This window comes from Nothobranchius furzeri, chromosome 6 (genome assembly GCF_043380555.1).
Source record: "Nothobranchius furzeri strain GRZ-AD chromosome 6, NfurGRZ-RIMD1, whole genome shotgun sequence".
Taxonomy (NCBI): Eukaryota; Metazoa; Chordata; class Actinopteri; order Cyprinodontiformes; family Nothobranchiidae; genus Nothobranchius; species Nothobranchius furzeri.
The window spans coordinates 65762221-65788806 of record NC_091746.1 but is presented as its reverse complement, the minus strand read 5'-3'; the positions used below and the strand labels follow the sequence as shown (position 1 = coordinate 65788806).

At 39.4% G+C, this 26586-nt stretch overlaps 1 protein-coding gene across 1 annotated transcript in view; it reads left to right on the top strand.

Moving 5' to 3' along the window:
• LOC107374870 (netrin receptor UNC5D) overlaps window positions 1-26586 on the top strand; it is a 354048-nt gene that overhangs the window by 29487 nt on the left and 297975 nt on the right. The window lies entirely within an intron of this gene.

Genomic DNA, 26586 nt, shown 5'->3' with positions numbered 1-26586 from the left:
TGCCAGAAATATAAATGACTGTTTATTTTTATCAGTTTACAAAATGCAAAGTGAATGACCCCAAACATGCAGCCAAAGTCATGAAGAATTATCTTCAGCGTAAAGGAGTCCTGGAAGTGATGTTCTGGCCCCCACAGAGCCCTGATTCCGACATCACGGAGTGTGTCTGGGGTAAAATGAAGAGACGGCAGGATGTGAGGAAGCAGGGTGTCTGCGGGGTTTTAAAAAGTATTAAAAAGTGATAAATAAAAATAGTCAAATTTAAGGCCATTAAAAGTGTTAAATTTGGTCTCAGAGGTATTATTTTTTCCAAATTAGGTATTATTTTTTTCAGACTATCAGATGTCGTATTCTGAACATCGACATAGAAATATATTCCAAATGAAATGTTTTGAACGATTATAAAAACAAAACAAGCCGATTATTTGCTCCTCCCACTTGCGCTGCCTTAAGTTGCAAATGAAGCGCTCCTCCCAGTGTTGCCAAGCTAACTTAGCGACTTTGACGCTATTTCTAACAGCTTCTCAGACCCCCTTCTTGACTTTTTAAATCTTAAAAGTACCCAGCGAACACCTCAGAAACATCTCTGGTAACCCTTAGCTACTCTCTGGATAACTGTCGTCGACATTTCCTGCAGGTTAGCTAAACACTCCGCCTGCACTCCGGACCATTCTTCAGGACATTAGGAAAGGGAATGATGTAGTGATGAGTCAGTCGCTAAAGACAGCTCTCGGAGCCGGCTCCCTGTTGGATTAACCAGACTGAGTGACACACACCGTACCTGCGGACTCCTGAGCCGATAAAAACAGCTAAATGTGTGCGTGCGGTGCGCTAAACACACGTGCAGCTTGCCCCTGATTGCTGTGAGACCGGGTTGGGGGTGGGGGGTGCAGCTGTGGTTGGGACAATTATTACATTAACTGATGGACGACTTGTAAATAAATAGTTTATAAATAAGGTAGAAATAAGTTCCTCACGCTGATAAATAGTAACTAATCTCTCTGAGGACATGATGTTAGTGAACTCTCCTACAGCACCTTGACATGACTCAATAAATGCTATGCAACATTTAGTGAACAGCAATTTGCATGTATTTGTTATAAATGCCACTGTATAATTCTTGCTGTCAGTATTTGCAAGATATTGGTATTTGGGTCTGTACTGGTTAGACTTAAATGAGTTAAACCAAGGTCTATAGGCCTTGGGTCATAAACTATGAGCTATAAGTATATTGGTCTTTTTATACTGGGAATCAGGAGTTATTTTAGTGATCATCTTGTTTCTTGTTTATTTTTGCCCTGATTGTGCCCTGAGCAGTTTTATGACTGAATAAAAATAAAAAAATAAAAATCTACATAAATTGAAAAATCGTCTTAAATAATCGAGATCTCAATTTCAGTCACAATCGTGATTATTGTTTTTGCCATAATCGAGCAGCCCTACTTTAGCATATCCGGTCACATAATGATGACGTCATATTCAGTGGTCGTTGTGCATCATTTCAGGCCTTGTGGTCAACTGTCTGAACCGCTGAACAGAAATGCCTGGCTTATTTTCTAAGTAAAATAAATATGTGCAATACGTTGTCAACATCAGTGAGTCTCTAAGTCTATTCTTTTTGTATGTTATATATGTTAAAATATGTGTAAATAGGTCGCTGATTAACACTTGCAATTTACTGTTGTGATGGTTTTAAAAAAATTCTGAAGGTAGTAAAAAAAGTATTAAAAAGTAGTAAATTTTACTTAAGGATTGCTGTATATACCCTGGGAAGCCTACGTCCACAGAAGATCTGCGGTTAGTTCTCCAACAACCTACCAACCCAGTTCTTTCAACAATTATGTGCAGGTATGGCTAGAAGAAATGTTGCTGCTTTGGAGTTGAAGGGTGGTCAGTATTGGTTGATTTAGATTTCTCTTTTGCTTATTTGCTGTTTTTTGTTGATTGATGAAAGTAAGTGATTTCTGAAAGCATTCTTTGTTTGCAGCATTTTTTCCACACCTGCATAAAACTTTAGCACAGTATTATAGGCATGGTATATTTGCATTAAAACACTGAATTTCTCACTGTATTGTTATGACTCTGGTTTAAGACATAAACAGTTTAATTTAAATGTTTTGTAGGTGAGTATTTTGCTTTTGTCTCTGAACACCGATGCAAGGTTATGCGTGTCTAACTTTGATGAGGTTCCCCTTCAGCCAAGGACTCCCCTTTGTCATTAAGACAGATAACATCTTTTGTGCGCATCGATACATTCGTTCAAAGACTACTTTTGTTTCACCCCACAGACAGCACAATCAATAAATAGCTTTGCCTATTTCAGCCTCATTTCATCTTGATTCCCTTCCAGTTGAAATAACAGGACCCAAAGTTTATCACATCATTGCTTTTATATATTTTAAATTGATAAAAGTTGAATAATTAAGTCTACAGTTATGCTTTACAATACATTAATTTCATGAATTCCCCCAACCCATCAATGAGTTTATCTCTGTAATACACTCTTATAGATCCACACCCTGAACAGCTAACTGTGTTCTTCAGAGATGTTGAGCTCAGCTGTTACCCTGAAAGTAAGGGAAGAGAAGTTTGTTTATTCTGAGACACCTTCACAACTGTCTAAAGAGATCAAATACATCGCTAATAGCGATGGGTTCAATACATCCTGTGTGTGAACAGTAAAATGTTTGTAATCTTTCAAAATAATCATGTTTGACTGACACAGCAAGAACAAAATGAAAATTTTCATCTTGGTTTGGTTGAAGACATATTTAAAACATGCTGTGGTAAAAAAGTAAACCATACACATAGTTTGATGTATTTTTGCATTAACATATTCAGACATTGCTAGAAAAAAGCTTTCATTCAGCTGTTATTCTAAGCCTTGTTGTTTCATAATATTTGACAACACAATCCCTTTTTGTTGTTGGAGACAATACAGATTGTTTCCCGTATCTTTTCGTAAGGATTTTTGGAATTGTTCCTCCGTCATGGTCTGCAACCAGAGCATGCACGTGCTGACAAAACCCATATGTGTGCCGTTGAAATGTAAGAGCAGCTGAAATTGAAGTGCCACCTAGAAACAAACATGCCGTGAATTAAAATGTAGAACTATTACAAAAAGCAAGCTATTATACAGAAAAATCATGTATTGTGCTTTGGTTCACTTTGATTGTAGAATGAGTGGAAAAAATAGTATTTTGTTTGTTCAAAGAAAACAGTCTAACTTTTGTTCTGTTGAGTATCACAGCAAGCCTGTGGTACAACAGCCTCTTAACAGTTATCTTGGGATTTGCTAATAGCGAGGTATTTTTCTCTTTCATGGTAATGTGGGACTTTGTGTAGCTGTTATCTACAGCACGTCCTTAAAGTGTCATAATAAACCCAATTACTCCAAAAAGCGGTCCACAGTCATTTCCTATTTATTCTACACATTATCTACCCAGTCAACCTATTTTTATTTCTGTTTGTATGGTTTACTCAAAGACCATCCCATCTGACTGTAATCTGTAGATGAAAAGAAACAGGATGAGAAAATGTAAAGAAACTGATGGGATGGAGTGAGCTAATCGATGCAAAACAGCTCGCACACAAGGATCCTCTTTTCTCCTCAGTGTAATCTTCCAATTTGACTGTGAAGTTTGTGTGCGCCAGGTTTCTGAGGGGACCAATTAAGGAACGGTGGGGCAGGAGTCTGAACTGCTGGCTCCTCTAATAGCCTGCAGGCCGAAGTGGTCCTGATCTACAGCGAGTCGATAACTCAAGCCCCCTCCCTAGTCTCAGCCAATGAATGCCAAAAATCAAATTCAATATGGCTAAGAAAACGACAATGCAGCATGTTGAGTTGGCCAGAGAAGCATTGCTGGGATCCGTTAAAGCTGACGGTACAATACACTCTGAATTGACAGCAGAAATGGACGGTCACAGATGCTCCACATGTTCCCAATTGAGTAGTTGTTGGTATATAAAATCCCCAAAGACATACCTTTAAGTGCATTTGACCTTTAGAAAACTTGCAGTCCATTTGGACCTCTAGTACGCCATTTGAGCACAAATATATATGTACTCATTTCATGTCCTTGCTTCCAGCTGAATACAATGTTTGTTGTAGCCCTCAGGTATTGATGTAATATACCTCTGACATTCAGCTCTTTGCTGCTGACCTACAAGGTGTATGATAACCTACAGGAACTGTGGGTTTGTTTTCAAGGCTAATGGAGAACACCCCCAAGGTTTAACGGTGATGGTATGATCAATCACAGAGGGATTCTGCTTTCCCTTTTCCTTAGATAGAGTCTTAAGTCATGCAGGTACATTGTCATATTTTAAATGATCAGCATTGCTGGATCGTAAACAGAGTTCTGAATATCTTTAAAAGTAGTGTGTAGTGTGCAGAAAGGAATCAGTACATGTACTGTCACCTATGAAAAATTAGTTGGTAAATATTTGTCAAAAATAAAAGCCTCTAACATTTTCTTTGTGCATTCATTCTGTGTAACTTCATGATCCATTACTTTGTTCTTTTTTATACAGCTTAGTTTTTTACCTTACATGTTTCAGCTAATGACTCTCTAGCCTACATCAGAGTTTGCCGGTATTGGTGGCGTCCCTTCCGTTTAATGGAAGGGACACCACCAACATTGGCAAACTCCTGTCTCACGAACTAGAAGTGAGCCAGAGGAGAGGGGAGCAGAAGACGGCAGGATTTGGTGTCTTTAAGGGCTCCCATCTCTGGGTCATGCCTGGCCCAGCCCTGGTAGGGTAACTGTGTTCACCCCTGCCCCGCCCACATGCTCAGAGACCTTAGAAGGCGGTGTCAACAAAACCAAGACCGGACTAGCCTGATGAGAAAACAACACTATTCACTTAAATTCAGACATCTTGCCTCTGATTGGCTAACAACAATGTGACTCTGACTCCGTTTGCTCTGCAATGTTTTGTTTCCACAAATAACACAGGCCTGAAGGAGTGCTGCTGTGTTGTGGAGTTGCCAACACTCTGCTCTCTCTAGGATGCTGAATCAAGAACAGCCTTCCCTGTCTCAAGCCAAGCTCTTGACTACTCTGCTCTTGACTGAAAGAAATGCCCAAGTCTATGTGGTCCCTAAGTTGATACCAAAACCGTTTCAAAGCTAAGGCCATCTTAGTTGTTTTCCTCTGTTGCATCTTCCCACCCGCCAAAATGACAGGGCACTGTGATTGGCAAGGCACAAGACTGTTCGGGCCTGCTGAAGCTATAATAGGGTGGCTAGACCAACATGCAGAGCAATGTCATTTTGCTTTGGTTACTATCCGTCTAGATTTCTAGGCTTGTAGAAGACTATTTTCATGTTCAGCCTGCATGTTAAACTCAGAGTGACCGATCATATTTTAAAAATAACAGTAAAAGAATAATTTCTCAGTGAACTTGGTCTGTAATGGAAGGTGGCAGGTTGGGGAACATGTTATGATGGGCTGAGGAGGAGAAGAGCTCTGCAGCAGATAAATAATACATTCAACACTTAAAACAAAGTTTATCGAAGAACAATATCCAAACAGTGTGATTTGGGAGAATTGAGTTTTCTGTAAGTTATATTGATAAAAACTGAACCTGAACTGTAGTTTTGTGGGCAGAATGAGATGTTTCACTGTAAATAATAATCAAGTGACACCTGTTTAGGTGAGGTGTTGCCACAAAATCAGCAAAACATGAGCCAGCAACTGAAAGGTGTCCAGCTTCTTCTGGACTACTGGAAACAAGCAAAACCAGAAAGAAGAAACCTTATAAAATCATTGCTAATGAACCAATGAGACAAAGTTGTTATGCAAAACAATTGCTTTACACTTTTAAAAAATAAAATACATATGCAATATAATGTTTTCATGTGAAACAAACAATTTAGGAAATTATAAAAATTAGATCATATCATGAAAATAAAAGCAGGTTTTCTGTAGCCATGTGAACCATCAGGTATCATCAGGTAACATGCTTAAATTTGTGGAGCAGGTGTTAGTGTGCAAGTTCTGTTTCCACCCACAAATTCAATATAAAAATGAGTTTTACAATTAAAACTTTGTCATCTGCCATCTCACAGCAGACTGAGCCACACGTTGACAGTCACAAAGCAGGACCAGCAGAAAAGCTAAACTCGGGATTCCTCAGAGATTTTTTTTTACAGTGTTTCCATTTATTCTGTGTCAACAAACCGTGCAGGCAGATACGGTAAAATGGCTATGTGACAAATAGGCATCAAGGGCTGCGCTATATGTTGAAAATGTATCGTCACAAAATAAACAAGCAATATCAATGTGGATTGTAATAAAGGAAAGGGTTGTATTTAGAAATTTACTGTAGTTTGGACCAGTTTGAAAACAATCTCTTTTTAGCCAGTTGTTTGTGCCATTTGGTGTGTTTTTGGTAAGGCAGCAAAGATCTAAGACCACATTGTAAGACATTTACCTCCTAGCTGCTTTAGTTATGGGCGACTGTGGCACAGGAGTGGGCGACGGTGGCACAGGAGTTAAGTGCTCGCACTGTAATCGGAAGGTTGCAGGTTTGAGCCCCGCTCAGTCTGTCACTGTCGTTGTGTCCTTGGGCAAGACACTTAACCCACGCTGCCTGCTGGTGGTGGTCGGAGGGACCAATGGCGCCTGTGCTCGGCAGCCTCGCCTCTGTCAGTGCGCCCCAGGGCAGCTGTGGCTACATCGTAGCTCATCCCCACCAGCGTGTGAATGTGTGTGTGAATGGGTGAATGACTGATTGTGTTGTAAAGCGCCTTGGGGGGTTCCAGGACTCTAGAAGGCGCTATATCAAATACAGGCCATTTACCATTTTTATCTTGTGATTTGCCGTTTTTGGAGATTTTCAAATCTGATGTTTTCTTACGTTTTTTATCCTTGAATCCTTATTTTATTCAACACATGGATTTGTAAACAACTATCCAGAATGAAAGCAGGAAGCTCTTTAGATATCTGGTCATATTGTTTTCTTTTTCCACAAGCAATATCTTTATAGAGTTGTCTCGTTGAGCTTTGTATGCGCCAGAATCAGGGAGCATTTTCACAAATATGGGGTGAAAATGTCTTAATTTACCCAATATTGAGACTGGAATGTGTGATCTGTGGGGGAGTTACTTTATAGCTGCTGCAAGGGGTGTTTATCAGGAATTACTGATGCTTTTACAAATGTTTGTTTTGGATAAAATTAAACACAATGTCTCCTTCTCATGCGATAGCTTAACATGTTCAAGATGGTTACCAAACTGAAACTACCAGCCCACTAGTGTCTTTAATTTTGGTTTAATGAAAAGAACACCCTTTAAAGTTGTCCAGTGGTTTTCATTCCTCCTTTTGATTAAAATATTCTGTATTCAAAACAATCATTCAAACCAGGACAGCAGATAAAACTAGTCAGGCTTTGGAAACACATTTGATGGTCGATTCCTGGTTGGGAATTACTGAGCGTGCTGTACTGGATGATCTGTGCAAACGTAGGTTACAGCATTGCATTTTAAAAATGCCTGCTGGGGAATATTTGCTGTTCCTTCCTTTTCCAATTTCAACATTTCTCCAGCAGCTTCTTAGCCCACCTGCTAGTGGTGCATAATTTTCTGTTCTTTGACTCAGAAGAATAGCTGATGCATTAGAGGTGTGTGTGTGTGTGTGTGTGTGCGTGCGGGGGGGGGGGGGGGGGGGGGGGGGGCTCTTCTATTTGCTGTTACTTTACAAAGAGACTGTCACGGATCAGATAGTCGCTCATTTTATTGGATCTTTGTTCATGATTTAAATATCTTATTTTTTAAACTGTTGACATTACAGCCGACCAAACATAAATACCAATCTGTATTAAATTATTTTAGTGTTTCTCTCATTTCCTAAAACACAAACGTTAGCAGGATTAGATTTAGATAAACTGCAACTTTGGTAAACAGCACAGAGGCGTAATCATTAAAAACCCTTTTCCATTTGTGTGTACTTTAATTTGTCTTTTTATGTGTTTTCATATCATGTCCTGATAATTGTAAAGCACATTGAACTGCCTCTGTGTTTCATATGTGCTCTATAAATAAAGCTGCCATGCCTTTTCCATTTGGAATATCAGAGCTTATCTTGCAATGCCAGTTTTCTTTTACACTTTGTAAACATAATATAATATAATATAATATAATATAATATAATATAATATAATATACATCAATTTGGTGAGATGCACATTTGTAGTCCAGTTTGAAGATTTCATTGTTGTTGTTTTTGTTTATGTCCACTATAATATCTTTTTGCCAAGACAAATTTGGGCATGTTTTTCATGTTCCTTGTTCTTTCTATTGTGTCATTTCATTACAACCCTTCATAAGCATCTCTAATAGAAATACTGCCTAGTTTTATAAGTGAAAGCAGAAACTAATTCCAGTTTTCCGTACTTATATACTGTAACACCTTAAATAATCTTGTTGCTTTTAAGACAGTAGCTACATTTACATGGGCATAAGTAATTGGAATGAATGCCCTATCAGATCAAAAATCCTTCATGTAAAATATTTTTGATCCGGTACGGCCCAGTTGGAATGAAAGGAGGTTGTTTTGTCCGATCATCATTCTGATTGACATCCATGTACACACCCAATTGGATTGTTGGAGTAAAATAATGCCCGCTGCTTATGTGTGCAACTTCAGCGTGATGTCTTTCTTCCTTTGCAGACACTCAGCACAAGTCAATGGTTGATTTCTGGTTGGAAATTACTGAGCGCACTGTACTGGATGATCTGTGCAAACGTAGGTTACAGACAAGTCAAAAACTTGATGGGAGGTAAACAAAAGTGGTCAATAATGGGGAAAAATGTAAGTCAACGGACGAAGCTAGAGAATAACCCCCAAATTCCACTACCTCCGCTCTGCTCCGCTCCGCTCCGCTCCGCTCTGACACGAACGCCGGAGCAAAATCGGTCCCGTTGTAGTCAATCAGAGCAATTCCACTACTGCGGTCGTGCTCCGGCAGTGCGGCGCAGTGCGCCGCCCTTTGTTCCGGCGTCCGGCAAAAATAGAATCGATCCTATTTTCGCCGGACGCCGGAACACCTCCGCAGTAAATGGACAGAAATCACAACCACCCAACAGGAAAAGGAGTAAGCACAACTTCCGTTTTTCACAATAAATCGATAAACAAAAGGCGTTTTTTGTTTCATATGCACAGGTTTAACAACTTTTAACAACTATCAGTGGCGGCTGAAGTTTAAATGCACAAAAGTAAGCCATAAATACAGTTTCCACTATCAAAGTAGTCACACTTTGTTGATCCAAACACTGCTGATCTCTCAACACAAATGATGGGCAGATTAAACAGTTCATGCCGATGCTTCTCCCACACAATGGGTGTTTGGATCTAACTTCCGCGTTTATTGCTCGGACTGTATCGCAAGATCTCGAAAATCCCGCGCATGCTTGTTTGCCCACCTCAGGTCTCTGCACCGGAGCGGAGCCGTTGTAGAGCGGGTACCAGTAAAAATTGAGTTCGGAAGCGAGCGGCTGCGGAAGGCGGGGGCGGATCGGAGCGGAGCGGAGGTAGTTGAGGGGTAAGAAAATATAATGTGAGATAAGAGGTGCGGACAAGATGGCGTTTGTTTATAAATATTTTTTCCAGGAAACTCATGCTCAACCCATTGAATTTGATTGAATACTTGGTGCCCTGCGATGAACTGGCTCTCTGCACAAGGTGTACCCCACCTGATTGCCCATTGACCGCTGGAGATAGGCACCAGCCCCTCCCCCCCGGCAATCTTACGTGGACAAAGCGGGTTCAGAAAATGGATGGATAAACACTTGGTGTATGCATGCTCAGCATGATTGGATTATTTTAGTTAGTGTCCATGTAAGCAGTGACTTGGGATTTCTGATCAACCAAGATTTGAATGGGGAAATTTGGTGCATGTAAAGGTAGCTAATGTAGTACTGTCATGCACAATGCTTTTTGTGTTCAGTTTTAATATCTTTTTAGTTGCTAAAGGATTTTTTAGGGACATGTATTGCCAATAAGCCGAGGCTGAAAATGTTATTTTGGATGGTATTTAATACTTAACGTGTCCCTCTCCAAGTAAACAACAAAGAAAATGAAATAAAATTCTCTGTAAACCATTCAGGGGATAAATCGTTTTACTGAATGTTACAGATGATCAGACATGTGTCTGTACCTGACATACAGACCCTAACACGATACGTTATAATTAGGTTTTGAGTTTTTCCACTGTGTGTGTGTGTGCGTGCATTATTATTGATGTGATTTGTTGATTCTTTCAAGTGTGCTCTTGGGAGTTAAGTGATGGCCCAAAGATCCTCTGTGGTCTAGGTATGGTTGTGCGTATCATTGATTTGTCTGCGCGTGCTCCCCCCGACACAAGGCACAGTCATCCACATTTATGCCTCTTTGCAGTGATTTCTTAAAAAATAATCCTTTTACACTCTAGTTTGTGTGTGAAATAATGCTGCTGTCTGAGCTAAATGCACATTTATGCATCTGCACCTGTGTTGATAAAATGGCACAAAGTAATTGTTTAATCAAAAGAGTCATAAAATCACTTTATTGAAGTGACTTGTTTTATTTTATTACTTGTTTCCCCATTACCTTTAAGTCCTGGATGCTTCTATCTTTCATGTGTGCATTAGGGTTGTCACGGTAGCCGGTGTAGCGGTAAGCCCCGGTAAAAAAGTTGACAATAATAATAACCGTCTTGTTTTATAAAAATATATTATCTCGGTGCATTACCGTGGCTGCGGTGTAGGCACGGTTACCCTTACCAGCCACCGTATCATCTGCTGAAGTTGCCAGTGGCACATGTGCACTTTGTTGTTTACAACAAAAACTTTCTTGAACCTAAAGCTGAAATAATGGCCAAAGGAGGAGACGGCAGCGCTCAGGACATTTATTATCCCTCAAAGAAGACAAAGTCGGAAGTATGGGCATTTTTTGGATATTTGAAGAATGCCGAGGGACAGCTGATAGAAGACGGCTATCCTGTTTGCAGCACGAGCAGAAAAAGTGTCTGTGAAAGGCAGCAACGCTTCAAATCTCATGACACATCTGCATGACCATCACCCACAACTCTACAGTCAACGCAAGGCAAGCTAACGTTAGCGTTTTAGCTCAAATGCGTGATCTGAGGATTTGGGTTGAGGGAGAATGCAACGAGTCGCTATATAAAGCAGCCGCAGCGCCGCTACCTGCATATAAACCGTGTCGCGGACACCCCCATGTTGAAATTACGCTATGCATTACGGGGCTCCCAGGGGCAGATAAGAGTTGGTCTCTCTCCGATAATAATTACGAATTTAACAATGATTACTGCCTGATGACATTTTCCCACATCTGCAAAGCTCACTGGAAGGACACAAACCGAGGACGATATTTTCCTGATATAGGGTTTATTACTCAAGTAAGGGTAAAAAAAAAGTATCTGATTAGAAGGCTACTTGAGTACTGAGTATCATCTGATCTAATATTTTTAAAATGATGACATCAAACAGACATAAAATAAGAAGTTATGGGCAAATATTGGTATTTTAAAGACTAAAGGGGAAAAATGTAAACAAATAAACAACATCATTACAAAATAACAGATTTTAGGCTAAATTTAGACACAAACTGAGGACAATATTTTCCTGATATACAGGGTTTATTTAATTGTCTGAAAATGTAACACGTTTAAAAAAAATACAGCGATAATACCAAAAACCGTGATAATTTTGGTCACAATAACCGTGAGGTTAAATTTTCACACCGTGACAACCCTAGTGTGCATCTGTTCATTTTTCTGCGGAGTTAGCAAAATATCTTATGAATCATTGGATGAAAGTACAAAGTCTTTAAGACACTGTCTTGTAGATGTACATCAAGTTCAAACTTTTAGAATCAACCCAATTCCAGATTGCTGGCACAGCTAATGGACTTAGTTTTACAGCTGCTGAGCTAAAAGCAGTTCACTACACATACTCCAAGTAGTAGTAGTTTGTATGTCAGTTTTGATTTCCGCTCCTAACGATCTTGCTTTTTTCTTTTTGACTTTGCTCTCAGGTGACCTCTGTCCCTTCAGAAGGCTAATCTCATCCGCACCTTGTGGTGTTTTACGATTTCAGCACAAGAACGAGGGCACACTGGTGGTGTGTAACACGTCTAAAAATACGCCCCCATTGTTTTCATGTTCAGTCCCCACATGCTCAGTGGCATGCTGTCTTCTGAAAGCTCTACATTTGGTTCTATCTACAAAATTTTTTGTGTTCTGCACTCCGGTTTGAACAGCTGATCCTCTACAGTGGCTTTACTTTATTCCTGTGTCATTTAGTGCTGCCTATTCGTAGCCTGGCAAGCCATCCTATAAATGTGAATATGTGACCTATATATTGACCACATAGTGACCGGTCATCTACATACTGCATACTGCATACATACTGCATACACCCCAACACCCCCCACCCCCCCCCACCCCCACCCCCCAACCCCCCGGCAACCCTACGTAGACAAGCGGGTTCGGAAAATGGATGGATGGACTTGACTCTGCCTGACTTAATACGAAGTGTGTCTTTGGTCCCTGAATAAGCAAGGAATCCTAAATTATTCTGGTTAAACATCCAAAGATCAATCAGTGTGATATTCTATGTTTATACAGAATCATCACATCTTCTTGGTCATAATTAAACCCTCCAACTTACTACAAATATATAGGCTGGCCATGACCCATAGACAAAGCTCAGTCGTGGGGCGGGAACTATGGTTTTCTCTGCATGCTATTGGACAACAAACAATGTGACATTCTCACTGCTACAGCTGTCAGTCAACGGGGCAGTTCACCATACATTGTCGAAGAAAACAAACTACATAATTTTTCTAAATAAGGAACTTAAGTACCTCTCTCTGCTTTTGACTCAAAGAAAAGCCCAACTATAAAGCTCTCCCCATCTTAGTTGTTCTGGTCCGTTGCATCATCCCAACCTCCAAACCAACAGAGCGCTGTGATTGGTATAACACAATACTGCTCAGGTCAGTGGTAGACCTGCTGAGACTGCTATGGAGTGTGGCTAGACCAACATGCAGAGCAAAATCATTTAGCTTTGGCCACTGTGTCTAGAGTTCTAGTTTTGACTACTAAATTACTCAACTCTGCTGTCCACTGCTCTAAATGTGCAACTCCTAAAAATGCAAATGTGGATTTTTCAGGCTTTTTGGAAACATGTGATTTTAAGACTACTTCAAGACAAAACCTGATATAATTAATGTATTCTTCTAAAGGGATTGATTGGGATGTATAAGGGTAGAAAACTGGTCAAGTGAATATGGGTCATAAAACAAATAATCTAGCACTCCAGGCGGGATTTAATGCACTTATTTTAACAACCTGCACTGTAGCATGGTATGTTTTTTCTCTAAAGAGAATTAGCTAGTACAGCAAGTTCACTAAAATAATTATGTTAAATAACTGATTTATAATTTCATTTAATCAATGAGATTTTCTCCCTATAATCAAGCAGCCATAACTTCTAGCAAAATCCAATGTGACAGGCACACATTATTGTCAATATTTTGACCATAATAGCTATAACTCAATGATGATCTGAGTTTAAAATACAATTACACACTGAAGGAGTTATCTCGAATGGTGGCAGATTATTTCAAATGGGCACAGAACTCTGAAGGACTTTACATCAGACCTGTCATGAAGGTGATCCGAGTAATAAAAAGTGTCTGGTCCAACGGTCGGTTTTGCTTAAGAAAGTGATTAACTGGGTGAAATTCCCTGGGAATATTCAGGTGTCAGTGATAATAACAGCTCATGAAATGGTACAACTTCCATGGAAAGGAGCCTTTATTATCTCATTTAGTATCTGATACTCTGGACTGCCTCGTTACACCATCCCACAATTCTATGAAGAGTTATTTTTATACAGTGTTACTAAGTGAGACCCATGTCGAGAAATATGATGGCAGGAGTTTGAGTATGTGTGAAATTATTCTAAACATGACAACAATATCTTAAACTTTGATGGCATTCATTTCCCTTTATTGTTTTGCATCAGAACCATAGGAGTGAAGCAACATTTTCACAAGCTTGGCTGGCAGTTTCAGCAGGCTCCATGAAAGAACACGCTGTAAGGACCCATAGGGCGAAGTATCTAACGCGGTTTCGTAGTCCACCTTTGTAACAGTTGTCGTTGCAGCACATCAAAATCTGCTGCTTAGTGGAACTTTAGCTTGGTTCTTTGTTTTCCTCAATTCCTTCATCGTTCACTTACTGATCTCCCTTTGACTTTTCATCAAGGTCAATGAAAGGCAGTGTGCTGGCGCTGCAAGAGACACGGACGTGCGAATGCACACAGGAAGAAAGCACCTGATGTAGTTTGGTCGCACAAAGTTACACCTGTTCTTTTTCTAGCATAAAGACAAAATGCGAAGAAATCTTTCAAAGCCAAATCTTCAAAGTTTTAGCTTCAGACAGCGTGCCTGTTAACAAAACATGCCCTGTGCTTGTCCTTGCTTTATTCATTCAGCCTTTTTATTAACCTTGATTTCTTTGGAGAAATGTTAGAATTCAGATTTGTACTTTATTTACAAATAAACAGATTTTTGAAGTGGTTAGGTTAGAATTTTATTTAACCTTCTGAGACTGACTTCTGGTAACTTTGGCTAAAACTAAAATAGTTTATTTCGTTCAGATAAATTATTAGTGTAGTTCTGTCACCCCTAATTAATACATGCAGTACTTTTTCAAAATGTATGTTACATTGTTTGTTTAAGAATGTAAAGTTGTAGTTTTTATTTTCATTTACTAATAATAATAAAAAATGTTTTAATTTCATGTTGATGGCACCTTACTGATAAACAGGTGAAATTAAAAATACACACTCAACCATTTGGTGCAAGAGTTTTTAATTGTAGAAATATTCTCTAATTATTGATAGTTAGCATTTTATTTTCAAATCATTGCAGATGATGATAGAACTTTAGCTGCTTGACAAATTTCACAACTGAAAGTAGTTTTCACTTTTTATTGCTGCTTTAAATCTGTCACGATGCTGTAATCAAATCTCGATTTTTGTATTTTATAATTCTTTTATTTCACAGCGCAAATTTCTAGTGTACACTCAAGAATATCCTACATAAATTAAAGACACCTTATGCATTGTAATAAACTTTTTACAGAAAAATATTTAATATATGATTTCTAGTTTTTATGAAGGAACAAAGTTCGGTGCAGCGCACAAGCTGCAGACGACAGAGTTGGAGCGACAGACATCTGGTATGATCAGCTCTGAAAAGCATTGATCAGAATTTGCAGATCACGTTTATTTTTCATGGAGATCGACCGCGGATTCCCTTTCCGGTCGGCATACTGGGAATCAAAACTAGGAATCAAAATAAAAAACTGAACGATTCCGGGGGAAACTGACAGTTGGTCCCGTTACAATCGATGCTCTATGCTTGATGCCCAACCCTACCCCTCGGGTATTTTCCCTGGATGCATGTCCACCGGCATCGGAAGCCCACTTCGCTTGAAGAAATGCTTGATAATGCTAAACACCGGTCGCTGTCAAGACCAACAACCGAATGGTCCAATAGTAGCTTTGCAGGTCGTTGTTATTGGCAGAAGTTTCTGGACAAAAGCGAGAGAACCACTTTATTCATCTTTTTATTTCTGCATTATATGTATAGCTGTACTGTGTTAGGACTAGGGCTAAACGATTAATTGCATATGCAATTAAATTGGGATGTGACAAAAGGAGATTTTCTAATCGCAAAGGCTGTGATTTGACTGGCAGCGAGTGGTTAGCACAATGCTAATATACATGGAAGAACCCATAGGGATGCTAATGCTAATATTGCTGATTACATTCTTACAAATTACGAATTAGGAACATGCCAAATGATTACATTTGGAGTCTAATGAAATATAAAAACTGCCATCAATCAAATAAGCACAGACAGGTATTTTAGTGAAGCTAGAAAACTGTAAGAGACTTTGACTCCACAGAGTTTTGGCTAGCAGCTGTGAAGGTAACTGAACTAAGGAAGCTCTGCATGGACAAGACGTCAAAAACTCAAAACACAAAAGACGTCAATAAACGGAACACACTTCTTTCCTGCTAATAAATTTTCAAAATTGATGCTAATTCCTATGCTCCTTCAAGGGATGTTCTGGCTGCAAAGCTTTGCACCTTCAAATACAATACTTTGTCTTTACTTGTGAGTGTTATATATATATATATATATATATATATATATATATATATATATATATATATATATATATATATATATATATATATTAGGGCTGCAACAAACGATTATTTGGATAATCGATTAATCGGATGGGGTCTCGACACGATTAATCGATTAATCGGATTACATGGGGACATTTTTAAAAACTGCTAGGGAAACGTTATTTCTCTCCTTCCTTCACTTTATTTAACACAACATTATTAGAAAACAGTTCAATAGCAGAAAAACAACATGCCATCACCTAAATTGTCTTATAAGGTGTATAGACAGAGACCCTAAGCTACATCTATCTGTGACCTAAAATGCTTGGTCCAAGTTAAACAGCTTAAGGGCAATTCTCATCTGTTTTGTTTGATCTCATCTGTTGACATTTATTTTAAATGTAATTAAACATGGGCTGTGAATTAATCAAAATTTATCACTATTTCCAAAAATGACTGAAAAAATACCAAATAAAACAAAAGTAAATGAATGCCATCCTCCTTGCGATGATGTCCTGGGCAACTGCCATAAAGTCACATCAAGAAATGCTGCTGATCATTCCAATGATCCCAAATAGACTCACATTAGGCCACATGAAAGCAACTGAACCCAAAAACATATTAACCAGTATATAACTGCACTCTCACACAACACGCCTGCAGCAACAGTTAGGACTCCTCCCTCCCTTTTAAAAGCGTTTTTGCTTCTGAGGACATTGTGGTTGTAAAACCACATGCTAGTAGTCTGGCCCCGGTGTGATCAACCAGTTTCTGCGGGAATGTGACGGCGGAACCAGGGCCAGATTAACACTTTGTTGTACCCTGGGCAACAATATTCAAGGGCTCCATCATCACGACCCGAGGATCACCATAATGTGGTCACATACAGAATATTTTACTGTAATATGCAGTAAATATACTCAATACTTGAATGCCTGACAACACGTAACCCGCCCAGAGTAACCTTTGACCCACCTCGTGTGGACTGACCAATGAGGAGAGGGTCTTAACTTGAGGCCCTCTCTTCACTGGTCAGTCTGCATGAGACTGACTCTGAACTGACGTTCAAAGTCATAGGCAGCGAAGCGTCTCTGTGCAGCGCAAAAGCCCGGGTGGACAGTTTGTTTAATGTAGGGTGACCATATTTCCGTTTCCAAACAAGAGGACAGGGGATCTGTGCCTATGACGTCACACTATGGCAACGCCACACAAACCATGTTGGGACCCATTTTTTGTAAGAACTAAATTAATATCAGATTCTGCCAATTAAAGGGCTCTAAAACAATTCATATGTAAATATTTTGCACATTTAATGCAAAATCTCATTTTTATGCTTTAGTGCTGCAACAAGGTTTTATTAATAATAAATTATTTTACCTTTTGTTTTACTACAGCATCGGTAAGCTTCCTGTGCACAGATTATTAAGGATGTTTATTTCAGCTGTGAGATTCGACGATAGGATCAATGAAAAAATAAGTTGTCACACACTCCATGGAAACTTTCAGAGAATCCACAAATAGTGGCTTTCAAATGGTTTTGTTACTTTTTGCAAGTTTAGAAAAGAAGCAGATGAGACAGCATGTCTGATAATTTAGTTTTTAATCTGATAATATTAGAACATGTCAGTAATGTCTCAGGGGCTTTTATAAACACTGTATAACTAACACTCCTGGAAAGGGTATGGATTACACAGAGGCTTTTGGGGAGCCCAGTTATTGGGGGTGGGGGGGTGGGGTGGGGGTGGGGGGGGGCATTTTGCCTTGCCCCCCAAAATGTTTTGAAACGGCCCTGGGTGTGTGACTGAGTTTTGAAGGTGATCTGAATTGTATCAGATGTATAAATATGACATGTGTATAACTTATTATTTTATACAGGTAAAAACGTGTAGTGGAGATAAATCTGCCTACTTTTTACTTTTCAACACTTTGTTTTGTTTTCTTGTTTTTATTTAACTATTTTCCTGTCCTGTCTGTCTCTCATCTTCCTGCATCTCCTCATAATTCTCCAGAAAATCTGTTGCCTGGATTCTTACCTTTTCACCTCATCAGTTACTTTTGAGCAGATCAAAGGGATCTCCTGACCGCAAAGCGCAGAGCGCGTTTTCGATGCTGCGTGAGGTGACATCACCGCAGCACAGGTGATGAGCTCCGCAGTAGCGCGCTTCAGGCACAAATAAGACAGAAAATAGAGGACATGTGCGGACATGAACGATCGTGTGCTAATTATAGTTTTTTGGTTGCGCCACTTTGAGAATGGGCCGTGCGCTGGAAGCAGCTGCCTGGATCGCTGCGCAACATTGCGGAACCGGTTCGCAGCAGCGCAAGTCTGCCGGCTCTCCCTCGCGCTGATCTGCCGGTACCGGCTCTCCCTCGCGCTGATCTGCCGGCTCTCCCTCGCGCTGATCTGCATCTCTCCCTCGCGCTGATCTGCGGCTCTCCCTCGCGCTGATCTGACTTGCTCTGGTCTGCGCGCAACGGCGGGCGGGAAGGGGGGGGGGGGGCGCTTTTGCAAGAGTTGTGCGACACAACGAATCGATGACGCAATTCGTTGCCAACACTTTTAGTAATCGATTTTCATCGAATTTATCGATTCGTTGTTGCAGCCCTAATATATATATATATATATATATATATATATATATATATATATATATATATATATATGTAGACAAATAAACTTGTTGATATGATATGTAGAAAAATATGTACCTATATAAACTTGTTTATATTCAGTACAAGTTACAGAGTTTTTTTTTTGCTTCCGTTAGTAGAAAAAAATGAGAAAAGCCCCTTGAGAAAATAATCGTGAATTAAATAACAATTGCAATAGTGAAGAAAAAAATCGCAATTAGATTATTTTCCAAAATCAGTCTGCCCTAGTTAGAACGTTGGGGCATGAATAATATGTTTTAACCTCCTGAGACCCTGTGTCCACACATAAGGACATTCGCTTCTAACACTAATATTTTCTTCGCTTCAACTCAGACTTTTTTATTATTATTATAGAAACTTAACAATGAGTTTAAAAGGTTTTAAAATTTCTAATTTTCTTAGGAAATTTGTCAACATTTTAATTAATTTGTTTTATTTAGGTAATACTGTGCTCATATTTCTCTAATCTCTAATAGTTAGGATTGTTTTTTTCTTTTAAATCACACCAAATACAAACATGGGTCTCAGGAGATTGAGCTAATTTGTTTTCCAATTTGAAGAGTCATCCACATCGCATCTTCCAACCACTGGATGGATGGTGTACCATGTTCATTTAAAAATTTGACTAAAACAGCTCTGGCTCCATTTTTCAACACAAGATTACATGTGTGTAATAATTTGGCTTGAAATGTGGTTATATGCATTTATTTATGAAATCCTAAACATTTATTTAACAATGCATTCAACTAAATGTACAGAAGAACTAATCACGTCAAATATAAATGTTCCTGCTACCTTTCCCTTGCCCTTTTTTCAACCTCTCTGGATGTTGTTAAATTTGAAACTGAAACTGTTATCCATCGAGTGTGGCTGAAGTGAGAACTGCAGGCAAATCAATCAGTAATGCTCATTTTAAAAGAACCCAACAGGACATGAATTTGCAGCACAGCTAATGATAATCAGCAAAGCAGGGAAATCAATCTTATTTCAATCTGAGCTAGATCTTTCTGCTTTTTATCCTCTTGAGAAAATAAAATATTTACTTTTGCGTACTTTGGCTGACAGCGTTCTGAATTACCCATTGTTATCCAGTGCATTTACAGTTTTCTTAGGATGTATGGATCTGCGGTTAGCAAAAGGTTTAGAGCCCTGCACTGAAGCCCTAGGCCTGAGGGCCGGGCTTCGGGCCAACGACTGTGTAATTTCCTCGGACACAGGCCAGGCCGGGCGCCTTTATTTTTAATCAAATTCATTAAAAAAAACTGAAACACTTGAACGCAGCAGCACCTGCCTGCTTCTCACGCACCGTTAGCTCAGTTAAGGTCTGTGTGGTTTATAAATGCGCCTATATAAACGAATTCTCAAACTGCTGATTGAAACATGTGCCCCTATTCTAATATGCCATTTTATGTCCACTTTGATGTCAGAAACCATTCGTTTATTCTCATGAAAACGGCAGCATTCTATTTTTCTGTGAATAAATTCGCTCTGCAGTTAAAAAAATACAGCATTCATTGCTGGGTTTTTTCTAACTGGAGCGCATTTTCAGAGCGGCAGATTAAATTTACAAACGCTATATTAACTGGGGGAGTTTATTTAATCTGCCGCTCTGAAAATGCGCTCTGCAGTTAGAAAATTAGAATGCTGCTTTTTTTTTCTAATTGCACAAGAGCGCATTTTCAGAGCAGATTAAATTTACAAACGCATCCAATTAATATAGTGTTCGTAAATTTCATCTGCCGCTCGAAAAATACGCTCTGTTAGAAAAAAAAGCTGCATTGATGTTGCTTTTCTTTCTTTTCTTTTCTCTTTTTTTTTTTTTTACTGCAGAACGCTTCTCGCAGATAATTAGAATGCTGAGCATTCTATCACGCTAAAACATTATGAAAGGTTTAAAAAAAAGTCGGGCTCGGGTCGGGCCAGAGAATCCTGAAAACCTTTTTGGACAGGGTCGGGCTGGGGCTGCACCCCCTCGGACCGGGCCGGACACGGGCTCAGATTTTAGGCCCGTGCAGGGCTCTAAAAAGGTTCTTTTTGCTGCTCGCATTCGTTCTGTAGATTATCAGATAAGTTATGCTTTCAGAAATGTATTCATCTGCAGTAATCACACTGTAAAGTGTGTAATGTCAGGTCAATCTGGGGAAAAAAAACTGCTGACGGAGTCACATCAAACAGAGTAAGTGTCACCTCTGGCAACAACAGGAAGCCAGGTGCTTCAAGTCAGACCCCTTTAGACCCTATCGGATATGCTATTTTCATTCAAAAAGATCAGCATATTAATAAAAGGCCTCCTATTAAAAGGGTTTGGACAATGTGCAGACATTAGCTTAAATTCAGCCCCTACTCACACATTAATTTCTACCTAAAGAGAACTCATCCATGTCACCGTAAATCTTTTGAGTCATTAATTTTGTAATTACAGGACTGTGGATCATATAGGTAGGACAATGTAAAAGGAAGAAGGTGCTCCCCCTGTAGACACAAGAGTATTTTAGCTGTAAGACAAAGTAACTGAAACACATTACAAACAGGGAAACTTAAAAGTCTGCAACTCGCCTAATAATCTGCCAATTTGTCTAATCCATTTCAAACATCCCGCTGGTTTTGGAAAAGCACAACATGCAAACATGTATGAATATTTGATTAGAACATGAACAGCAGGCCTGAGGAGTGAGTCTGTTAATAAATCCTATTTGTGTTTGGAAGCAAAGCTCTTTGTTATATCAGACGTTTGCACCTCCACTTAGCCTTTGAATCTCAACTTCAGTTTGCCCTCCTTAAAGCCAGATCAGAATTTTGTTGGAGAAAAACAACATATTTCAATGCCAGATCTTCATCCTATCGACTAAGATGGGAACTAATTAGGTGGATGTACAGCCAAACACTGATCACTTAGATTTTTGCTTACTGTCCATATTTGTGTTTGGATTGGTGAACACGTCCCATCTGACACAAAGTAAAATACTCGACTACTGTGTTTGTGATTAGGACCAGTGAAACTAACTAACTATGAGGATGAACAGGTGCTGTATTTTAGACACTTTCACACTGGAGTAAGGGAGTTTTATCATCAGAGCTGTTTGTTTAGCTTTAAACAGACAGCATTTTTTTAATCCTCTTGTTTGGGCAGGTGTGAACGCTTCTACTGATGTGAACCAAACAAGTAAGCTTTAGTTCACCTGAAAATATGAGTATATAGATATTGTTAACTCGCTAGTGAACTCTGTGGTTTGATCACTGTGTGAAACTCAAAAAACAAGTACAATTAAATAATTTAAGAATTTTCTTACTGTGATTATGCTGGCTCAAGATGGTTTACTGTTTCCATTCCTGACTAATCAGTGAGCTGGAACTTTCTTCATCTTCATACTGTTTTCCTTCATGATCAGTGCTCATTCAGGCATTGTTGCTCCAGACTAGCTGTTGCAACTGTTTAAGTTTGTCTTTGTCATTAGATCACTTTCTAAAGTGCAGTATGATGGTGAACCAAGAACGATTAAACCAAGTTCCCCAGATCACCCTCATTGGAAGAGACTTACGACTCCTGCGCTGCACAACCTACACGACCTTGTAGATTATAACTAAATCTCAGCAATCATTAAAAACTTCCTTCAGGCTATTGAGATCTTCCAGTGCTTTTTGTACTCACCAAACAGGGTTTTCTCGCTATTTGTTTGCACATCTTGCACACTTTCACCACTCTGTATAAATTAGCAGCAACTTTCCACGGCGATCTTACCACGCATACCTGTGTTTGCATCCCACCCTGCCAGGGCATTGGTTTTATCACACTGCTTCAGTATGCAGCTACACATTAGACTATTAACACAGCTCTACAAAGTAATGGTCATAGCCAGGGCATGAGTCCAACGTGGAAAGTTCTGCTTTAATTTCTGAACAGACTGATTCATAACTTAGAACCTAATGCACCACAGAAATAGCCTTCCCTAACCTTGCTATGGAGGTCGTGTTCATTTAACAATTCTGCATTTATCACATAATGGTAACGAGGAACCTTTTGTATTGTAATAAACAACCAAAGACCTCATCAAGACCCTACAAAGACCACCCAATCTATACCATAGCAAGGTCTTTTTCTAGAGTTAATATTGAATTGGCTGTGTATTGCGATCACCAGGAAGGGGATATAGAATAGGAGCGACACGAAGTGGGTGATAAATTATGGTGTAATTGAAGCAAACACGTAAAGCTTTGCCAGAAAATGAATTTCCGGTTTAGTCATTGGAGCTCGTCAACAACATCCATTTAATAAACAAACCCAATATTGGTGTATTTACTGTTATATTAAAACACATTCAAATCTGAATATAACCTGGAATCAACCATTTCCCCCACATTTACATAATGATTTGCTGCTTCATCAGGTTAAGCTGCACACAAGGGTAATAATGACCTTATACCAATTCCTTAATTATAAACAAACAAAGGCCTGGTGCCTCGATATACCTGCATACCCATAGCTACAAACTTGATGAATGGTTTATAATTAAACATTTTTCTTGAGTTAACTATAGTTTTTGAAGTAGTTTCACTAAGGAACTGTTTTCCATGTACTTTAATTAACGGCCAGAAAGGAAAATGAAAAGACATTTTTAGAAAGTAGGTGCTAAAAGACCTGCTGGTTTTCCTTCCTTTGTGACTTTCAAATATAAATTAAAAGAATGAATTTTGGAGTCCCATGAATGTATAACCTAAAATCCACCATCCCCCTGCTTTATTTTCTCCTTCATCCCTCGCCTCCTCAGGTACCAGAGCATTAACCTTTAGACGGTGCTTCTAAAATAAGGGCTGGGGCGGTGGGAGTCAGGTACCCCTACAGTACATTCCCAATTTTGAACATCTTCGCTTTTTACCCTCATGAGCCTTTCTCAAGCACGCAGAACCGATGGCTCAGAAAAGGGCTCTGAAAAGGTGGCTGGCTTTAATCAAATGGGCTCTCTTCAGCACAACTCTTCAAAACTAGAAAAATGCTAAACCTGTATGAGTACACCTGAGAAAGTGGTATGAATTCAGGAAGTGTGATTAGGTTTTCATATGAAATTCTGCTGTTTTGACCCAAGCATTCTGAGTGTACTTTATAATCCCTCATTAAACGTGAAATTCAAGGGAAAGGCATTTTAAACTTTTGAGATACTTGGGGAAATTAATGCTTTTACATAGATATTTCCTTACTTGTAGATGGTTTAATTAAGTAAGAGATTAACTTTTTTTAGACTATGTCTAGACAATATCCTTTCTTTTCTCATAGCTCAGGATTTGCTATGTTTCATTCCTTCATAATGTTGAGCCTGAGTCATTCACCACACGTTTAAATGTTGTGCTGTCTCTTCTGTTTAAATGGCTGAGGATGCTTCAGTTGAACATTTTAACATATGTTTGTTGTTTGTACTGCAATTATGATAAATGACTTGGTCAACCTAAAGACTGTAACCTTGAAACATGCAGCAGCTTCTTTATTCAGTATTGCCTGTATCTTTAGTGTTAGAGGTGCTGTAGGCACTTCTGTCTGTTTTACAAGCAAATAAAGTCTGAGTTGATGTAAAAATTGTAACGTAGTAACTTCATATAATGTAATATGTTGTCAGTCATGTCACACAAGACAGCTTTAACTATCACTAACACGTAGTCTGCATAAGCACTGAAATGCCAGTCTACAGACAAAAACAGGATCCACTCCCTCTTTCCTATTCACTCTCTCTCTCTTTCTTTACATTTTTTAATCACAATTGTCTTATTTTTTAAATATATTTTTATCATTTTCTAAATTATTTTTTTCTATTTTACATGTTTTGTCTTTGTGAAGCGCCCCGTGATTTTTATCTTGAGAGGCGCCATAGAAAAGATCTTTTCCTCTCTCTCTCTCTCTCTCTCTCTCTCTCTCTCTCTCTCTCTCTCTCTCTCTCTCTCTCTCTCTCTTAATTCATGCACTTAAATATTAATGTTCTGATTTTATTGAAAAACTTGTTCTGTAATAGTTCCTTTACTATTGGAATCAAAAACATTTAATCTCAACTCTGAGGCTGCTCTGTAAATAGTTTTCAAATAAACAATACACATAGCAACTTCTGATCAGACTTAAAATAACGTATTGGTTAAACTACACCCATTTCCGGGTTAGGCCACGCCCACTCCAAGTACAGATACGGATACGGATAATTTAGATGGTTGAACAGATACAGATACAGATACAGATAGTGGTGTAGTCGCTCATCCCAAGTTGAGACGTTCTGCTATTTGCTGAACGGTAAAGCCCAATTTATGCATCTGCGTCGAGATGAAGATACGCAACGCCACTATCCATCTTTGCGAGCCTGCTGGAGAGTCCTTGCAAGGACGGACAGAGTGAAGCTCTCTTTCCTAAACATCTGTCTGTTGAGACAGAGAACGCAAGCTTGTGATTGATCAGGAAGCTGCGGTAGTCGACAGCACCCCCATTGCGTCCTCAAAAAATAGAAAGCCAAAGATATCTAGCGGCAGACACGAAGCAGCTTGAACAATACCTCGTGGAAAACCTCTAAAAATATGAACGTTTTATTCACCTGTGACTGGAGGAGTGAAAAGATGAGCAGCAAGTGTCTTTGGGCAGCAGTAGCTCAACAGGTTTAGCAGGTTGTCCAATAATCGGAAGGTTGCAGGTTCGATCCCGGCTCTGGACAGAGAATTCTGCTGTTTTGTCCTTGGGCAAGACACTTAACCCCCCTTGCCTGCTGGTGGTGGTCAGAGGGACCGGTGGCGCCAGTGCTCGGCAGCCTCCCCTCTGTCAGTGCGCCCCAGGGCAGCTGTGGCTACATCGTAGCTCATCACCATCAGTGTGTGAATGTGTGTGTGAATGGATGAATGATACACTGTAGTGTAAAGCGCTTTGGAGTCCTTACTCTGACAGGTACTATACAAATGCGGGTCATTCATCATTTTTTTCGTGGACGGAAATGATGGGAAACGTGTGTTTAGAGGTGGCGAGCGCATGAAGAGGTGGAAGAGAATGAGGGACAGATTTGTCCTTGTTAAAAAGTGTCTTAAATACAAAAAACACAATATAAAGACAGTAGTAAATGCAATGTCTTGGACCGGATACATGACAGGATACCACAGAACAGCGCTATGCCCTCTGTTGTCCTAGTGGGGAATTGCTTTGCAACACTGTCCAAGAGACGGAGAAGTCCAAGAGCAAAACGTCTCCATCCTTGCGTGCGTGTCTCTCCCGCATGGAGCTGATGGAGAAGTATAAATTAGGCTTAAGCCAAAAACAGCCTTCACTGTCACAATTCAAGATGGGTGAGTTCATGAATGTTAAGTGACAGTAAGGGCTCTGATCTGTATGGATGAGTACCAGATTTAGTCCTTTTTAAGACACCATCTGAATTCTGTGGTTCCTACCAAGGACTGATTCACATGATATGAAACAGTGCCTTGTTTTTGCACTTGACCTTCATTACTGAGAACTTGCAAGACAGCAATTTGCCAAGATAGACAGCAGCGCATGCACAAGAGCATAAAAGAACCTTGGGTAAGAATGTTATGTGTTCTTGTACGGTAACAAGAACTGGGGCAGAACTTTCTGGATTTGGAGGCCAGACAGAAGGTGTGTTTGTGTCTGCAAATGAAAGGTTACTTTCTGGTCAATTTGTTGATGAAATTTTTGACCACTGGTACGTTACAATATTGAGACAATATATTTAAATTTAATTCAAAATAAT